This window comes from Peromyscus californicus, unplaced genomic scaffold, assembly GCF_007827085.1.
Source record: "Peromyscus californicus insignis strain IS unplaced genomic scaffold, ASM782708v3 Scaffold_11__1_contigs__length_118956290, whole genome shotgun sequence".
NCBI lineage: Eukaryota > Metazoa > Chordata > Mammalia > Rodentia > Cricetidae > Peromyscus > Peromyscus californicus.
The window spans coordinates 40,788,471-40,806,928 of NW_026294402.1; the positions used below are offsets into that span (position 1 = coordinate 40,788,471).

An 18,458-nucleotide genomic window follows, 5' to 3' on the forward strand; every position below is an offset into this window, starting at 1 on the left:
CTCTGCATTTGTGTGGTACATTTGTTACAGCTGATGAGCCCATATTGACACATCAATATTTTGTAGTTTACCTTACCATTCAGTCTAATATTGTGTGTCCTGTGAGTTTTGCCAATGTGTAATGCCGTGTGTGGGCTATCACAGTATTGTCCGATCATTTTGTTACCCTAGATCCTCCGACCTTGTACTCCACTTACTCAACTCTCTCCCCTCAGAACCCTTGGCAGGCACAGATTTTTTTTGATTATCTCTATAGTTTTTCTAGAATATGTGTGAGCATGCTTGTGTGTTTGTGCTCAGAATTTTCTAGCAGTTTTCCTCTTGGACCCTTAGGCTCAATTAGACTGAGCAGTTCTTCACTGACAGAACATCCTCAATCCAAGTTCCTCCACCTGGAAATGGAGGGTCGTTGGCTTTTCTCATTATGGCCATTTCACCTTCTCTCTGAGTCCCAGCCTGTCCTGCCTACAAAGGTTGTTTGAGAATCAAACGGAAGTTGGATTTGCAGCCAGAGAACAGTGGGGCAAAGGAGGCATGGCTTGGGGCCTAGATTAGGAGAAAAGAAGGGTCCTTTCTGAACTCAGTCCCCTCTGGGACACTACAGGGCCCTGGTGAACTAGGCCATACTTCTCCACCCACACCTGTTTATAGAGCCTCTCCAAACCCAAGCCCTGTGGACGGTTAGTTCCAGGGGTGTGCAAGCAGCTTGCAGATGAATTTGAATTCTTTCTCACTGACCCCTCCCTGCCCCCACCAGCTAACTTTTGCTCAAAGTGCCTGATCTAGCCCCTTTCCACCTGGTGAACTGTAGCCTCCAGAAGGCTTGGTGCTCCAGGCCCTGTGTGGGATGAGGGAGAGCAAAGGAGAGAAAGGGGTAGTTTTGTCACTGCGAGCTCTACTCTGGGGCTTTTTTCAGCCCCAGGCCCCAGAAATCCCAAAGGCTCGGCTCCTTTACAACCCTGCTTGGAAGGCAGCTGCGGGCCTCTCCCTCCCTGTGCCTGCGGCTCAGCCTGGGGCTGCCTCCCGGCTCGCAGGCTCCCCTCGATGTGGCACTTTCATTTCTAAACAGACAGGAAAATAAGCAATTGATTTCTGGATATTACATAAGCTGGGCGAGGGAAGCTTTAATAAGGAAGAGAGCAGAGGGAGGAGTCTGAAGATCTTAAGCTAAAAACTACAAAAAGCTCGTCATTACCAACTCAAATGGAGGCAGCCGCAAGCCTGCTACGATCAGAGAGATGGTACAGGTGGCCCCAGGTCCTTGGAGAAGACTGGCCTAGTCAACCAGGGCCCTGTGTTGTCCTTCAGGGGGCTGAATCCAGGAAGGTCCTTCTTTCCTCCTCTCCTAAGCTCCAGGCCCCATCTCCTTTGCACCTCTATTTTAAAAAAAATTTATTTATTTTTTACTTTTTTGAGACAAGGTTTCTCTGTGTAGCTTTGGAGCCTGTCCTAGAACTTGCTCTGTAGACCAGGCTGGCCTCGAACTCACAGAGATCCACCTTCCTCTGCCTCCCGAGTGCTGGGATTAAAGGCGTGGGCCACCACCACCTCCCGACCTGCACCACTATTTTCTAGCTGTGAGTCCAACTTCCATTTGATTCTTAAACAACCTTTGTAGGCAGGACAGACTGGGACTTCAGAGAGTCTGGGGCACGCTAGGTGGGAAGGTGGGATGACTGTAGTGAGGACAGACAGGGACCTTCTTTTCCCAGGCAGAGGAACATGGATTGAGGACATGCTGTTGGTGCAGGCCGCGGGCTGGTTTGGCTTCCCAGCACTGGGCCAGCTGAGTGAGAGGTTGGACACACTGGGCTCTCAGTGGATCTGACCCCATGCTGTTGGTTTTATACACATTCGACATGAGAAAACACATTTGGAGAAGGGGCTTGACCTTGCCCAGGCCTTCGGACTCCTGGTCTCCTGGTTTGAGGTTCTTGACCATTCTATGCTTTCTTTATTGTCCTGTCTGCCTTATCATTTCAGGTTGGGTAAACAGTCCAGCTGTGTGTGTGCGTGTGTGTGTGTGTGTGTGTAGGGGGAGAGAGATAGAGACAGAGAAACACACACATACACACACACACACACACACAGAAAGAGAGAGAGAGAGAGAGAGAGAGAGAGAGAGAGAGAGAGAGAGAGAGAAGGGTGATTGTGGACATAAACGGTAGAGAGGCTGTCCAGATGTGAAAATGTTCTCCCAAGTTTGTCTCCATGGAATAGTCATGAGAAATGAGACCTCTCAGAGGAGATTAGGTCATGAGAGCTCCACCCTTCTGACTGGATTAATGGCATCACCATGTGAGTGAGTTCATTACAGAAGCAAGTTTGGAGTGCTCTTGTTCTTTCTCTCTCCTACATTATGACCCTCTGCCCTTTCTGTGAGATGAGCTCCTGAGAGGGCTGTCACCAAGTTCTGGTGCCCTAGCCTCCAGGACTGTGAGAAACATTTCTTTGTAAGATACCTGGTCTGTGTCATTTTGTCATAGTAGCAGAATACGGATCAAGACAACAGTAACAGACTTGGCTGGTTAGGAATGATGACCCCTAGCACACGTTTGGCCTCATGCTGACTTCTGGGGCTTTAAAGAGTCTCATTTACAACATACTTCAGGGAGTCCCCTGGGGACTGGTAGAGCTCTGCTCCCCTTTCTTAGGCCTACTCAGTTCCAGAATCCAGAGAATGCTGATAGCCAAGTACTTGAATTCCACCTAGCTCTTAAACTGGGTATCCTTCAAGCAGAAGCCTCAGAGAGCATGGAAGGGAGAAAGGGTGATCCTTTCTTTCTGGCCAGCTGCTGACTGCATCCAGGTCCTTCACTGGGTTGAGTTTTGGGGCTAGTGATGGAGAGGCATTCTTTTTCTCTCTACCAGAGCAAAGGGGCATCCATCCTGCCTCTGATGACATTTCTCTGTCCATGATAACCAACTAAATCCTTACTAGACTTTTGACTTTTTAATAAACTATCTGGAAAGATGGCCGAGTAGGAGACTCGACGATGGACAAAGTGTTTTGGGGGCTGTTGGTGAGGGATGAGAGGACAAGACTGAAAAGAAGGAGAAAGCTCATGGCCTAGGTGGAACTGGTGAGCTAGAGCAGACTGGACACCCGGGAGGGTGTAGATAGAGGAGTAGAGATAAAAGAGGGGTCTCTGGCAGGGCACAATGAGGGGCATGGGATTGGACCATGAGACCTGGAACCAGGCCAGACTAGACTGATTTCTAAGTTAGGTTATGTTATTAAGCCCCTGCTCTTTGGATAGTTCTGGATCTTAGACCCACTAAGGCTAACACCTTTGACAAGGCTTGCTAGGGGAGGCGAGCCATGCCGCAGTTTTGTACGTATGTCACAGGGTATGTGCTGTTGAGGGGGACTTTTACTTTCCAAGCTCCCTCCTGGGCTGCTTCCTGAAACAGGGATCAGGGCATCACACAGAACTGGGCTTCGTGATAGCTTCAGAGTTGATGTGTTCTATATCTCAACATCACTTTGGGAGGGGCCTTTCTTTCTCTGCCCAGGGGTTTCAAAGGCTTTCATGCTGCCATTGGCCTGAAGCTGATCCTCAAGCGAGTTACGTGCTGTTTATAGACAAGGCAGGTCTCACCACTACCACTTGCCGTTGTGAAGTGCTGGTGCTTAAACCCAGACACCCTGGGATCAAATCCCAGCTCTCTGTTTAGAAACAAGGATGGGACAGCTGTGGGTCAGGGCTCCCTGGAGTGTGTGGGGGGACTGTCAAAGCCCAGCAGAGACATGTTCTGGCTTTGGGGTAATTCTAGCAGGAGAGCGGGGTGGGAGGGGTGGGGGGCGGGGCAGCCTTGTGAGGCTGGGATACCTGGAGTGAAAGCATTAAGGTTCATGCAGACCCTGTACTGCCAGCCTTCTGGCCTTGCTCTGGACACCAGCCCAGCATTTCTGCATTCCTCACGCAACGTGGGAGATGAAAGAGCACACAAACTGCCAACCCTCTGGCCCCTGGGCCTCTGAACTAAGGAAATGGCTGAATAATGAATGAGGCCAGTGCACTTCAGAGAGGTGGCCCTGGGGACTGTGTGGGGAGTGGGGAGGTATGGACAGATGGGGAGGGGAGCAGACTTGGCATGTGGAGAGACAGATAGATACCAGAGCCACAGATAAAGTCGGTGGCTGTGGCTTCTATGGCAGGTTGCAGCCACTGACTTCAAGATGAAAGTAGCCTGAGAATTTTCAACAATGCATGGCAAGCCCTTGGCCTGATGCCTATCTGACCTTCTGGCGCTGTTTGTATTCCACCCTACCTTTTGGTTCCCTCCACCCCCGGAAAAGCTTGCGGTAGACTTGGCTGTGGTGCTCGACTGAGGCTGTCTGTATGGATAGCTGTGACAGGATGGAGATGCAAGGCTAGCCAGCGGTAGGGCTGTGCACTTGTGAGTTACAGCAGGTGTTAGGCCAGCTGTCCCCAGAGGGAGCTGAGGTCCTCTGGGCATCACTACTAGGCCCTTTCTCGCTGCAGGTGACAAAGAGCTGTCTTCTCTTGATACCATCCTTTTCAATTAGGAGAGCTCCAGGGATGGTTAATTTCTATTGTAAATTTGATTAGATTGATAGTCCCCAAGGGCCTTCATGAGTCACACCTTGAGCTGTGTCCCTCGGGCATTTTCAGAGGGGCTCAATTGAGGGGTGGGAAGACACACCCTGAACATGGGCCTTACAATCCCTCAGGGTGGAGTTCCTTCTGCAGTCTCCTTTTCTGTTTCCTGGTCTGTGGAGATGTGAAGAATCTCAACCACAAACTCCTCTCGCCGTGAACTCCTTCGCCGTACCATGACAACCTCTCAAACCATGAGCCAAAAAGAAACTTCTCTTATCTTGTTTATTGTCAACTATTTGGTCACAGTAACGAGAAAAGTAACTAATTCATCACCTGTGCACGTGACTGAAGGACCCCCACCCCCCCACCCCCAATCTCTGCAGGTCCTAGTGCAGGGGTTCTCAACCTTCCTCATGCTGCAACCCTTGAATACAGTTCCTCATGCTGTGGTGACCCCCCACCATAAAATTATTTTCAATGCTCTTTCACAACTGTAATTTTGCTACTGTTATGAATCATAATGTCAATCTCTGTTTTCTGATAGTGATCCCTGTGAAAGGGATTTGACCCCCAAAAGGGTCACGATTCACGGGTCGAGAACCTCTGTCCTAGGACAGACAGCTCCTAACACTTGGTCAACAGACTCCAGGCAGCAGGCCTTTGTGGGGTGTGGCTGCTCTTCAGCCCTTCTTCCCCTGTAGACTCCATGTAATAGCGCCTGTGAGTCCTGGTGAAGAGGAACCCTTTACAGGAGAGAGAAGCCTTGTGACAGACCTAGTGGGTAGGGCAGCTGCTCCAGATTCCCGTGACTGAGCTGACATTCAAAGGCTAGGCCCTTTTCACAACAACTGGACCCCAGGAGTCTATTTTGGTCAGGTTTACTTTTTGGGTGTGCCCACCACCCTGGTTTTTACTCCGTTAAGCCCTTCAGCATAAGCAGCTGCTAGAGCCTATTTTGGACCGGTGGGGGCGGGGGGCTGCCTCGATCTGAATCACAGGGAGATCTTGTTTCCTTCCTGTGCAAAGCTACATGGAAACGGGATGCTCTGAATTTGTGGCTGCTGCCACCCGCCTCCCAAACCTTCTCTCTGATCTAATTGGCAGAGAGCTTTCCCAGTCTTGTTTTCTGAGCCAAAGCAAGCTGTTACAGGAGAATTTGGAGACCTTGCCTATCGCCTCTCAGCTCCGATAAGTCTGGGTACCATCTCGGAGCTCTGATGAGCCCAGAACCTTACTGCTCGCCTCTCCCCCAGGTAGGAATGGACCCTACCCTGGCTAGTTCCAATAAATACCAGCCCCAGTTAAAGCCTCTTTGCTGAAGAAGTAAATGCTGTGGCTTGGGCTTCTTGCTTCCTGGGCATCTATAAAACTCACATAAAGGACTGGAGCCTCAGTACCAGACCCGAGAAAGGAGGTTTGCCCCTGAAGTCTTCAGCTTTGGGGAGAGCCATTCTGGATTGTGACAGGGCTGGGGACATCTTGGGAGGTCCTTCTGTGCACATACCACGTGGTAGAGGAAGGATGAAGGGTGCCAAGCACAGTTTTAAAAGATTTATTTTGTCTATGAGAATATGTTTATGTGTGGGATGTGCACATGAGTGCAGGTGCCCCTCGTACTGGAGTTAGAGGCAGTTGTAAGCTGCCAAATGTGGGTGCTGGGAACCAAACTCTGGTCCTCTGCTTAGCCGCTGAGCCACCCCTCCAGCCCAGAAGGATGCAAAGATGGGTGAAAGCCCGAGATTGTGCTACCCCCACTCAGAGCATCACCACACTCTACTTACTGCCCAGCTGGTCCTCAGACACTCCAAAGGCTCCTCCTCCAGGCTGTTCCTCGGGGCTATGTCCAGGCCGCTACACTCCCTTTCCTTAACAGCTTCCAGGCAGTCTGCACAGCCCAGAAGCACTTCTAAGCAAAAGCCACAACAGAGCAGTCCTCCATGGCAGCAGATCCCCTTCACCCCAAATGCACGTATCACCGCATCTCACAGCAAATTTCCCTGTCGCTCATGTTTTATTAGTATAAGTGCCTTAAAAGCAGATCAGAGATTCAACTAATTTGCTCATTAGTAAAAGGAAATTAGCCATTTGAGATCTGTTCTAATAAAATTAGCTCGGTGACAAACGCTTTGTTGCCGTGTTTATTAGATTGCCATACTCCCTGCATTTTAAAGGCCAGCGCAGTCGTCAGCGGCTCTTCAGGGTATTCTACCGTTTCCTTTTCTCTCTTTGTTCTTCCTTTCAGGTCCATGGAGATAGTTTTCCCTTTTCAAGGCTAATTGGGAAGGTCTGACTCACATCTGGGTTCCAGTTCACACAGTCCCATGAGCACCAGGCTACCCTGTCCCGCTCTGTGCCCACTCCCCCAGCCCCTGGCTCCACCCTGGTCCCCAGCCCCATCCTTTTTAGACTTCCTGTGTCGCTGACTGTCATCTGCTGCTGTGACAGAACCCACAGACCGGGTCATTTAAAATGGACAGAAATTTATTGGCTCACAGTTTTGGAGGCTGGGGGTGTCCAAGATCAAGGTGACAAACTCTGGAGAGAGCTTTCTTCATGTGTCTCATAGTGGAAGAAGGATAATGGAGGAGGGGGAATGAACCCACTCTTTAATAATGGGCCCACTCCTTCTAGAACAGGGTTAGTCCATTTCTGAAGACCAACTCCATGTGACCTAATGCCTCTTATTTGCTTTCTTAAATTTGTTTGTTTGTTATTTGTGTGTGTGTGTGTGTGTGTGTGTGTGTGTGTGTGCACGCACGCGCGTGTGTGCGTGGTTGGTTGGCTGGTGTGTGAGTGAGTATAGGAGTGAATACCATGGTGGGCATGCAGAAGTCAGAAGACAACTGGGAGCAGGTTCTTCCTCCAATTTTCCGGTGGCAGGGTCACTTTTGTTTCTGCCATGGTGCTCCAGGCTCTCCAGTTGGCAGGCTTCTGGATGATTCTCTTGTCTCTACCTCCCTCCATAGGCATGCTGGGATTAGAGATGCTTGCCATAATATCTTTTTTGTTTGTTTACTTGTTTTTAACATAGGCTCTGGGAAACAAAGTCAGGTTATCAGACCTGTGCAGCAGGGGCTTTTTATCCACTGAGCCAACTTATGAGTCCCTAAACACTGCTCAGCGTTCCTCCTTCTTCATGTTGTCACAATGGTTAACTCAGTTTCAACATGAGTTTTGAGTAGGACAAACCAACTGTTTCAGTTTTGTTTCCCCTGGAAAAAAAAATAGCATGAGAAAAGCAACTTAAGGGAGAAAGGGCTTATTTAGCTCATAATTCCAGGTTATATCCAATCACTGTGCAGATGTCATGGAGGCTAGAACTTGGAGCAATTAGTAACATCACATTCACAGTCGAACACAGAGCAGTGAATTAATGCACACATGCTAGTGTTCAGCTTGCTTTTTCAGTCTTATATAATCTAGGTCCCCTGCCCAGGGAATGGTGCTACCCAAAGTGGTCAGATTTCCCCAATATGATAGTCTCTGTCTCTGTCTCTCTCTCGCACAAACATCAGGTAAAATAAATAAAAAGGTAAAAAGAAAAGTTTAAGGTGAGCTCAAGGTCAGTCTGGATTATATAAGACTCTATTTACCACCTGCCCCAATCAAAAATTGCAGGGCTGATATTGAGCATGCCTGCTGTGGTGGTTTGAATAGGTATGACCTCCATAGACTCTTATGTTTGAATTCTTGGTCCATAGGGACTATTAGGAGATGTGGCTTTGTTGGAGTAGGTATGGCCTTATTGGAGGAAGTATGTCACTGTAGGGGTGATCTTTGAGTTCTCATATGCTCAAGCTACATCTAGTGTGGCACACAGTCTCTTTCTGCTATCTGAGGATCAAGATGTAGAACTCCCAGCTACCTTTCCAGCACCATGTCTGCCCACATACCACTATATCCCACCATGATGATAATGAACTAAACCTCTAAAACTGTAAACCAGCCCCAATTAAATGTTTTCCTTTATAAGAGTTTCCATGGTCATGATGTCTCTTCACAGCAATAGAAACCCTAAGACAGAAGTTGTTACCAAGACTGGGGTATTGCTGTGATAGGCCTGACCATATTTTTGTTTGGAGGAATTTGGAGTTTGGGACTTTGTGTTAGGAATCAGTGGAATGCTTTAAACAATGCTTAATGGGCCATACCAGTAAGAGCATGGAAGACAGTAGTGCTGAGGGTGATTTGAACTGTGGGGCCTGGCTCAAGAAGTTTCAGATGAGTAGAATGTTAGTATGTGGCCTAGCAATTATTCTTGTGATATTTTTGCAAAGAATGTGGCTGATTTTTGCCCTTGCCCAAAAAGTTTGCCCGAGGCTAAATTGAAGAGTTTTGGATTAATTCTGTTGGCAGAGGAAATCTCAAAACAGCCTAGTATTGACTCTGTTGTGTGGTTATTAGTGGTACTCTTAAACAGATCTATAATGAAAAGTAGTAAGATGAGAAAGTAAAAATACAAAATGTACAATTTGAGGATAAAAAGAGTATGAGGAAGTGGAATGGAGCTAAGTCCTGTGTTCAAGGAGATAAACAGATTAAGAAATGGAATGAAAGGAGTGGCAACCTCAGGGCAAGACCCCACCCAGCTAAGCTTTCAACTTTGAAAAAGAACTAAAGAAAAGCTTAGAGCCCAATGTGGCTATGCATACCTTTAATCTCAGCAATGGGAAGGTGAGGCTGGTGGCAGAAGGTAGAGTTTAAGGCCAGTCTGGTCTACAGAGCAAGTTCCAGGACAGCCAAGCTTAGGTAGTGAAGGAAACCACTGAAAACAGAAAGCTGGTGAAGCTGTAATCAAATGAGGGGGCCATGTTCCAGCCCTAGCAAGCAGCAGAACTTGGCAGCAGCTTTGATTACATGGTTCTGGCTTTGGAGTCAAGGATACAAGAAAGAGTTTATGGAATCTCCCTCTGTGACTAAGAAAAGCTGTTGAGGCCAGGCTGCATGGAGGCCAAGGGAGGCCATTGTGTGAAGCTGTGAAAGTGAAGCCTGGATTGCCTTGGAGACCCTGAGATGCTGGAGATGCCGGAGTCATGGGATACCTGTCAAGGAAAGCTGCTAACAGGAAGTGGAACCACCCCAAGAGAAAGATGTTTGTTGCAGTCAACAAAGCTGAAAGGACTTGGAAATCTGAAGAGCGTTCTGACATCAGACATGGTGATGCAGAGTTTGGAGTTCGCCCAGCTGGTTTTCGGTCTTGCTTTGGTCCAGTATTTCCTCACTATGCTCCCTTTCCTCAATTTTGGAACAGTAATGTATATTCTGTACTGTTGTATGTTGGAAGTAAATGATATGCTTTTTGATTTTGATTTTATAGGGGATTATAGTTAAGAGATTGCATGAGTCTCAGAAGAGACTTTGAGCTTTGGATTTTTAAACATTGTTGAGACTATGATAGACTATGGAGGCTTTTGAAGTTGGACTAAATGCATTTTGCATTATGTTATGGCTACAAGCCTATGGGGGGCCAGGGAGTGGAATGTGGTGGTTTGAATAGGAATGGCCCTCATAGGCTCATGTGTTTGAATGCTTGGCCCGTAGGGAGTGGCACTATTAGAGGTGCAGCCTTGTTAGAGTAGGTGTGGCCTTGTTGGAGGAAGTATGTCACTGTGTAGGGTGAGCTTTGAGGTCTTATATGCTCAAGCTATGCCCAATGTGGCACACAGTCTCCTTCTGCTGTCTGAGGATCAAGATATAGAATTCCCAGCTACCTCTCCAACACCATGTCTGCCTGCATGCTGCCATGTCCCTCCATGATGATAATGGACTAAACCTCTGAAACTGTAAGCCAGCTCCAGTTAAATGTTTTCCTTTATAAGAGTTGCTGTGGTCATGGTGTCTTTTCAGAGCAATAGAAACCCTAAGACACCTGCCAAGGTTACCCTGTATGTATGCTGCAGAATACAAAGTAGAATCCAGATTGTGTGTCTCCAAGGTGCCTGACTGTACTGACTCTAGCCACTAGAACACATGGCATGCTGGGAAAGTGCCACATTTTGGGTGGTGGGATGTGAGCTTCCTAGATGTGGGGTCTGGGTTGCAGTCATTTCTAGCTCCCTCCCAGGGCCAGAACAGCCTGGGCATGGAGTGATAGTTCGGAAACCTCTAAGCTTTCTTAGGGAGGTGTGATCAGATGTGGAAACTGTTCTGGAGATTGGAAGCTTGTTACAGGGGCTCCCAAATGCCTGACAGAACCCAGGTGCTTTCCTAAACCTTCTCAACCTCTGCTGACTGGCAGTCCTGGACCCAGCCTCTTCCCATCCTTCCAGGTTCCCCAATACAAATCACTGGCTCAGAACAGCAGTGAGGCATTTGTCCCATGGGACGTGACTCTGGATATTAGCATGTCAGAAACCCTGCCTACCCAGCAAGTCGCTGTCAGCAAGGAAATTAAAGGAGAGTTGCAGTTACTTAATTTGGAGTCTGCTGGCAAGAGGCTGGGCTGGACGGCTGGCCTCCCCTGGACAGGGGCCGCTCACATCTTCCTTCCGGCCTAGATCTGTGGGCGTGACCTTCTCTCCTGCCAGGGTTCTACCCTGCCAATGCCGCCCTGCCTCAGGGCTCTCCCATTTCTTCCCAACACTTGCAGACCTCCTTGTGTCTGTGTTATCACTCCTGCCCTGGGCCATTTTTCTGAACTTTTACTGAATTTTCTGTTGTTCTAACCCAGTGAGTCCAATTAGTGCCGCCCATATGCTCATGGGCGTGGGGCTCTCCAGTTAGAATAGGGTTCCTTCCAAAAATTAGATAAAGGTCCAAATTTTAAAAGGAGGAAAATGGGCTGTTTGGTGGGGAAAATACGTAGGAAAACTGCATGAATGATGTTACAAAGGGTTATATAAAAATGGGGCCCCACAAACCCTGACAGTGGCTGCTTTGCCGCAGACTCACATTCTTTAGCTCACTTTATGGTGAGTAATTTGAGGAATGCTTCTATTTCATGAGTCACACTGTTGGAAAATAAAATTCATGCACTAGAGTTCATTGGGTCTCAGGAAGGCTTGACATTCAGGTCTTCGGACATCCCACAGATGGAAGCACAAAAGGAAGCCAGGGAAAATGGCCCTGTAGCTCCCACTAGATCGACCTGGGGTGAGGATGGGGGGCACAAAATGAAGGACACGGGGTCTCCTTAGTGCTCCACTGGGCTTTTGTTCTTGGGGGGGAGGGGACCTGCCAGAAAGAATGAAGCATCCTCTAAGAGGGAGGTGGGGCCTCCTTGCCTAGGAACTGTTTGGGGCCTAAATCTCTGGACCTTTGTGGCAGGTGAATCCTTTCTCTGGTTTAAAGTGCTCTGGGCTTTGGGGCACACGGTGGACAGAGCGCTGGTGTTGGGGGTAGGGCTCCAGGTTGAGGGACAGGAGCTGCTTTTGTGACAGCCAGCCTGGTCCCTCTTTATAGTGCTGGGCTTCTGGAACACATGTGGCCTTGGACCACAGTCCCCTCAGAAGGAGAGTGTGGGGTGACTGCTTAGAGAGCAGATGTCCCAGATAGAGAAAAGCATAGACTTTGGAGTCAGCCACATTAGTAGCCACCAGCTGTGTGATTCAGGCAAACCAATCAGCCTGCTTGGGACCCAGAGTCCTCATCTGGTACTCACCTTTCATGAGGGTGAATGGAAACATGAGAGGAGGTGGATCACCGGGGTCATGGCTCAGCTTGGCTGCCAGCATGGGGAGCTGTCACTGGGCCTGGAGCCTAGTGATTTAGTGTTACATGATTTGAATTTCAAATGTCCCTCACGGGCTCATGTAGCCTTCATGAGGCGGAGACTAACTGGAGGAAGTGGGTTATTGGGGGTGGGCCTTTGAAGGATCCAGCCCAACCCTGTATCTGGTCTATCTCTACTTCCTGATCTACCAAGTCTGACTGTGGGGGCAGATACAACCCAGCGCACAGTAGGCACACTTTCTATTCCTCACACCTGTAGCTCACAGGGACTCTCCCCACACCTCAACAGCTGAGTGGAGTGGTATCGGGAGCCTCACAGCTGGAAACTCTCTGCATCCTTCACACATTTTTTTCCTTCCCACAGCTTTTGCTCTCCTCTCCTTCTGGGTCTTTCCTTCCAGTAGGCTTGTCCAACTGACGTCATTTTTTCTCATGTCTGAGGCTCTGCCCATTTCCCATCCATAGTCTTTCTCTTTGCTCCTCAGATTGAACAACCTCTATTGATTTATCTCCACATTTGCTGATTCTTCTGACATCTCAGATCTACTGTAGAACCATCAAATGGATCTTCCCATATTTTCAACCCCAGAATTTCCATTTGATTCTGCTTTAGTTATTCAGATTTTTATTTTGTTCTTTTATGTGTATAAGTATTTTACCTACATGTATGTCTGTGTACCATGTGTGTGTCTGGTACCCTCAGAGGCCAGAAGAGAGCATTGGATCCCCTGGAACTGGGGTTACAAACTGTTGTGAGCTGCCATGTGTGTGCTGGGTCCTCCAGAAGAGGTTCTGTTTTTAATGTTCTTTTTCTTTTTTAAGATTCTTGATTTCTTGAGTCATGTCTTCACATGGTCCTCTAATTCCTTAAGCATCATTTCCTTTAATTGTTTAAACATAGGTATACCAGCTGCTTTGGTCGTCTTTGCTGAATCCCATACCTGGGTGTTGCTGGCTCCACAGCTGGGTTCCTGCTGTCTCTGATCCTGGGGGCAGGGGGTGAGCAGACTCAGAGTCAATGACACAGACTCTGGGATTTGCAAGCAATCTCCCATTTATTAAACAAAGGGCTGAGGTTTATATATATGGAGTTTTGGCAGGCTAGGCTCCTAGCTACTGTGGCATTTCTTGGTTGGCTTCAGGCTGCATGCCATCATCTTTTGGTTTGGAGCTTATGGGTCAGGTTTCCTCTGGCCAGAGTGCTCTCTGCACATGTCACAGCTCTTTGTTTGCTTAAGGTGTGGCCCAGTGCTTTTGGTCTTACCTGCCTGACCTGGGCTGCTTGGAGATGGTTTCTATTGACTGTTTCGGGTCACTATCTTATGACTTTCCCTATTGTAATTTTTTTCGTCAGAAATTAGACATTATAGATGATGTGTTGTACAATCATCAGCAATTAGACATTGTAGATGATGTGTTGTATAGTCTCTCGATTCTGATAGTTTCTGGTCAAGGGTTGCTGCTGCTGACTTTTTCTTTTGATGATGTACTTGGACTTCCTTTGAGGAAACTGCCTCCCCAGAGGTGCTGATGATCCTACTGGACTCCTCCCCACTATATTCATTTTCAGCCTGGATTCCTAAAGGTTTTCTCTATGTCTGTAAGCCTGATGGTAGAGCTCTGTACAAACACCTGGAGACAAAGGCTCCCTCCCTCCCTCCTCAAAGTGGTGTGCTAATGTGTTTCCTGTTGTGACAAAACACCCATCAAAGACAACTGAAGGAAGAGAGGGTTTATTTTGGTCCATGGTTTGAGAGTGTGGTCCATCACGGTTAGTAAGCATGGAGGCAGGAACGTGAGGCAGGGAGTCACATTGCATCTGCAGTCAGGAAGCAGAGAGAGACAATGCTGGTGCTCAGCTTGCTTTCTCCTTTTTATTCAGCCCAGGGCTCCAGCCCATGGGATGGTGCTACTGGCATTCAGATTGGATCTTCTCTCCTCAGTTAAACCTTTCTGGAAACATCCCCACAGGCACATTCAGAGGTGTGTCTTCATGGTTATTCTAAATCCAGTCAAGCTGACAATGAAGTCGTGTTCTAGGCTTCCTTGATCTCCCGTCCCAGGTCCTTCTTGCCTGTGAGCCCAGGCACCAGCAAGGGTTGCTTCTCTAGCCTCTTTGTGACTCTCATTTCTAGGAGCTCCTAGACACAGTTCCAGCCGTTTCCCCCTCTGCTGTCTGTCCCACAGAGCCGTGTGCCTCTCTGTCCAGTTTACTTCTCTCTGGAGTCAAGCGACAAAAGAATCCACTGTTGAGTGCCTCAAGAACTTCTCCAAACCTTCGTTGGCCTGACCTTTTCCTAGGACAGACAGGTTTGGACTTGTATGTTTATCATGAGCCCTGACGGCTTCTCCTCCTGTTCTTTCCATCCCCTGTCTCTTCCAGAGCAGACAGCCACACACCACACCTTGGGCCAGCCACAAATTTCTGTGACCTAGAAACCCACTTAATTGGGTTGTCTCTTTACCTATCAGCTTTACCTGGTTTAGGCCACTGATAGGAAAGGAGGGCATGGTTTCCCTCTGGGACCCCTGAAACTGACTTTCTGTGGCTTGTCTCATGAGTTCTCATCTTTGGTTAATACATCTGTCCAAGAGGAGAAGGGATCCCAAGGAATCCTTGGCTGTCACTGCCCTTCAGGACCCTGCAGTCTGAACAGCAGCAGGCTTTGTTCTCCTAATGTGTCTTTCTGAAACATGGATTTAGGGTGGGGTGGGATGGCAAGTACCTATAATCCTAACATTCAGGAGATAGAGGCAGGAGGCTCACCACAAGCTTGAGGCCAGTCTGGTCTCTACATAGCAGATTCCAAAACACACACACACACACACACACACACACACACCACCCTCAAAACCATAGATTTAACGTCTCATGGTCTTGCCAGCTTGGCACTTGTTTTTAGACATCTGAACATTTCAGCCTGGCCTTCAAAAGCCATGGTGAGCTAGACCCCACTGGCTTAGCTACCACGGCTCCCCTCCCGTGGTGCTTTGGCCTAACAGGGTCATTTGCTGCTCTTTGGACGTGCTCGGCCCTTTCCCACTGGAGCAGCATCTACGCCTGGGATGCTTTTAGCACATCTCCTTTTAGAAGCCCTTCCGTGTGTGACCGTCTTGGTTGTCCCTTGGTTTGGTACACAGAGGTGCTGTCCCCTGTTCCAGACCTTAATGGCACCCTGCTAGTGCACACAGGGCTACTGGCTGCTGCTTCTGCATCGGACAGGGCTTAGGGAAGTGGCCACAGCCACTCAACTTGATGTCCCAGAGTCTGTGTTCAGTGCTCAGTAGCCTCCTTATAAGTGTGTTGACTGTCAGACTGCCTTTCTGTAACCTTTCCTGCTGGAAGTCCGCTTGCCTGATGGCACTGTGTGGATTTTGAAGTCTTTGGAGTACAATTTATAATCTGCTTATATTCAAATGTGAGATCTACATGACAACATTCAATTAGATTCCAGAATCAATTTGGGTGCGTTTTAACTTACTTAATATTCATTTTCAGTGGCACAGAATCCCCTTCCCTGCAGTTGGGCTCTAGGTTGCTTTATTTAGGTTGGTCATCTCTTGTAAATAATTCTCCTTTGAGGCTAAAGAAATAGCCCTCCCCTTGATCTCGCCTCCACCCTTGGCAGTCAGGGGTCCTAGTAGTCATTGCTGTCCTTGTGGGCTTTCCTAGACAGCAGCTGTGTTTGTGCACACATACATGTATGTATGTGCTTGTGTTCATATGTGTGTGTACCTGTATGCCTGTGTGTGCATATGTGTATGAGTGTATGCATGTGTGTGTGTGTGTGTGTGTGTGTGTGTGTGTGTGTGTGTGTGTGTGTGTATATACTTGCTTGGGGGAGGGGCATCCTCAGCTGGTGTGGGTTCTGCTTGTTACTTTATTATTTCTTCTTTTTAATAACCAGATTACTGATGCCAGCAAGTATTAGAAATTAATCCTGACAGTTCCTCTCCGAGCCATAGCAGTCCTTTCCACAGGTCCTTCTTTGGTAGAATTGTACTGTGAAACAGAGGACTCAGGTGAATCCTCTCCTTACTTAGCACCTGTGACTTTAGCCTGTCTGCTGACACCTGTCCCATCTGGTAGCAGATGATGAATGTTGTTTGAGCCTCTGCTCCCTTGGCCCTCCTCTAAGCCAATGGCCCCTTGGGAGAAATGGTGATGTTGCTGGCGACCAACCTACAACTCTTGGTGAGTTGGCCTGGGGACTTTTGAAGACTCCATTAGGCAAGTCAGATATTTCCCCAAACTTCTGAAGAGGCCAAAAATCCAAGAAGTTCCTGGTGGAGAAAGTTTTTGTCTCTGGATGTATACATAAGTTAAGCAAACGAAACCCTGCCTAGTTCCTCGGGCTTTTTTTTTTTTAGAGGGACCAACAGTGCCCAGTGCACCCACTAAGACCCTTCCCCCCAGCACTTTGAACCCTCCCCATCTCTACGCATGTATCCCCATCTGATTTGGGCACTGTGACATCACTGGAACCGAGCACTTACTGCAGACTTAATGGGAGAGCAGGTAGTTCTTGTTAGGGACAGAGGGCTCTTTGCAGAGATGTGGGCAGGAGAAAGAAAACCAGCAAGGGTGGAGAAGTACCCTGGGCCTTAGAAAATGGGGAGGGGCTTACCAGCCAGGCCTGAGGGGCTGGGGAGAAACAGCTGTGGCTGTAGGACTTTCAACTTCTGTAGAGAGCTCAGAGGGGGTGGTGTAGTGTGGTGTGGTAGTTGTAATGGTCAATTTAACACAATCAAGGATCAGCTGGGAAGAGAGCCTTGGTAAGGGATTATCTAGATTAGGGAGGCCTATGGACAGGTCTATGGATGATTGTCTTGTTTACCTGAATTGGTGTGGGAAGAACAGCCCTCTGTGTGTGGCACCAGTCAGTATAAGAAAGAGAATGTGGGCTGGACATGAGTAAGCATGCGTGGCTTCATTTCCTCTCTGCTCTTGCTATTCAAGTTCCTGCCGCCTTGAACGCTGCTAGGATGGATGAACGCTGTTAGGATGGACTGTAGCCTGCAATTGGGAGCTAACATCAACACTTGCTCCCCTACATTGCTTCTCATCAGAGTATTCCATCACAGCAACAGAAACAAAGCTAGGGCAGGCGATACAGCCCAGCCGTTCCCATTTTTCCACCTTCCAGCTTCTTACTGAACTCCTATGCTGAACTCCCAGGGACGCAAAGAGCAAGGGAGCTAGGTGGACAGAACCCAGAGAGGTGGGCTTTGTGGGGCATCAGGGAAGGGTGCAGAGGGCGGGTGGGGCCAGCACACATGGCATAGGATGCTTGGAGAACATCCACTTTGGACAGTGTGTGTGTGGGTGTGTGTGTGTGTGTGTGTGCGCGCGCTAGTGCGCTCAGGCCTCTAGCATCAACTAGGGGTGGGCTGGAAGTGGCAGGTGGGTCCTTGCGATGGTTATTTTTCTCACAGCTGTGACAAATGCCTGAGAAAAGTCACTTAAAGAAGGGTTTGTTTTGACTCACGATTTGGGGGTACATCCATCATGACAGGGACGGCATGGCAGCTGGAGCACAAGGCAGCTGGTCACATTACATCCTCAGTCAGGAAGCTGGGAGAGATGAATGCTGATGTTCAGTGATGGGGGAACGTCTTTCTGTATGCTGTGAATATGTATTGCTCTGATTGGTTGATAAGTAAAGCCGTTTGGCCTATGGCAAGGCAGCTTAGAGGCGGGCAGGAAATTCAAAGAGAGAGACAGGAAGAAGGCAGGGAGAGATGCCAGGGAGCCACCCAAGGAGCAACATGTAATGGGACACAGGTAAAGCCATGGAACATGTGGTGATACATAGATTAATAGTTATGAGCTAATTTAAGATATAACAGCTAGCTAGAAAAAAGCTTGAGCCATTGCCATGCAGTTATAATTAATATAAGCCTCTATATGTTTACTTGGGGGACGGGAGTGGGAGAGATTTGTCCTGACCACCGGCGGGTCGGGACATAGGGAATCTTCCAACTACATTTCAGCATTCTCTTTTTGGTTCATTCTGGCACCCCAGCATGCTGCTCGAAATTAGGGTGTACCTTTCTACCTCAATTAACTCAGTTTAGAAACTCCCTCACAGATATGCTTAGAGGTTTGTCTCCTAGTTGACTCCAGATTTTGACAAATTGACAGGCAGTGTTAACTGTCATACTCGGTGAAGCAGAGTCATGATGCCACCTGGTGCGCCCGTGCAGTCTGCCCTTCGA

General features: G+C 48.4%; 1 long non-coding RNA gene across 5 annotated transcripts in view; it reads left to right on the forward strand.

The window, feature by feature from the left end:
* Nucleotides 1-18,458, forward strand: part of LOC128123148 (uncharacterized) — a 215,041-nt gene that overhangs the window by 140,869 nt on the left and 55,714 nt on the right. Inside the window, exon 1 of one of the 5 annotated variants that reach the window (XR_008222578.1) lies at nt 5,619-5,821. The exons of the other annotated variants lie outside the window; for them this stretch is intronic. This is a non-coding gene — a long non-coding RNA (uncharacterized LOC128123148). Of the gene's footprint in view, nt 1-5,618; nt 5,822-18,458 lie in introns of those variants that run through there. 5 annotated transcript variants of the gene reach the window in all.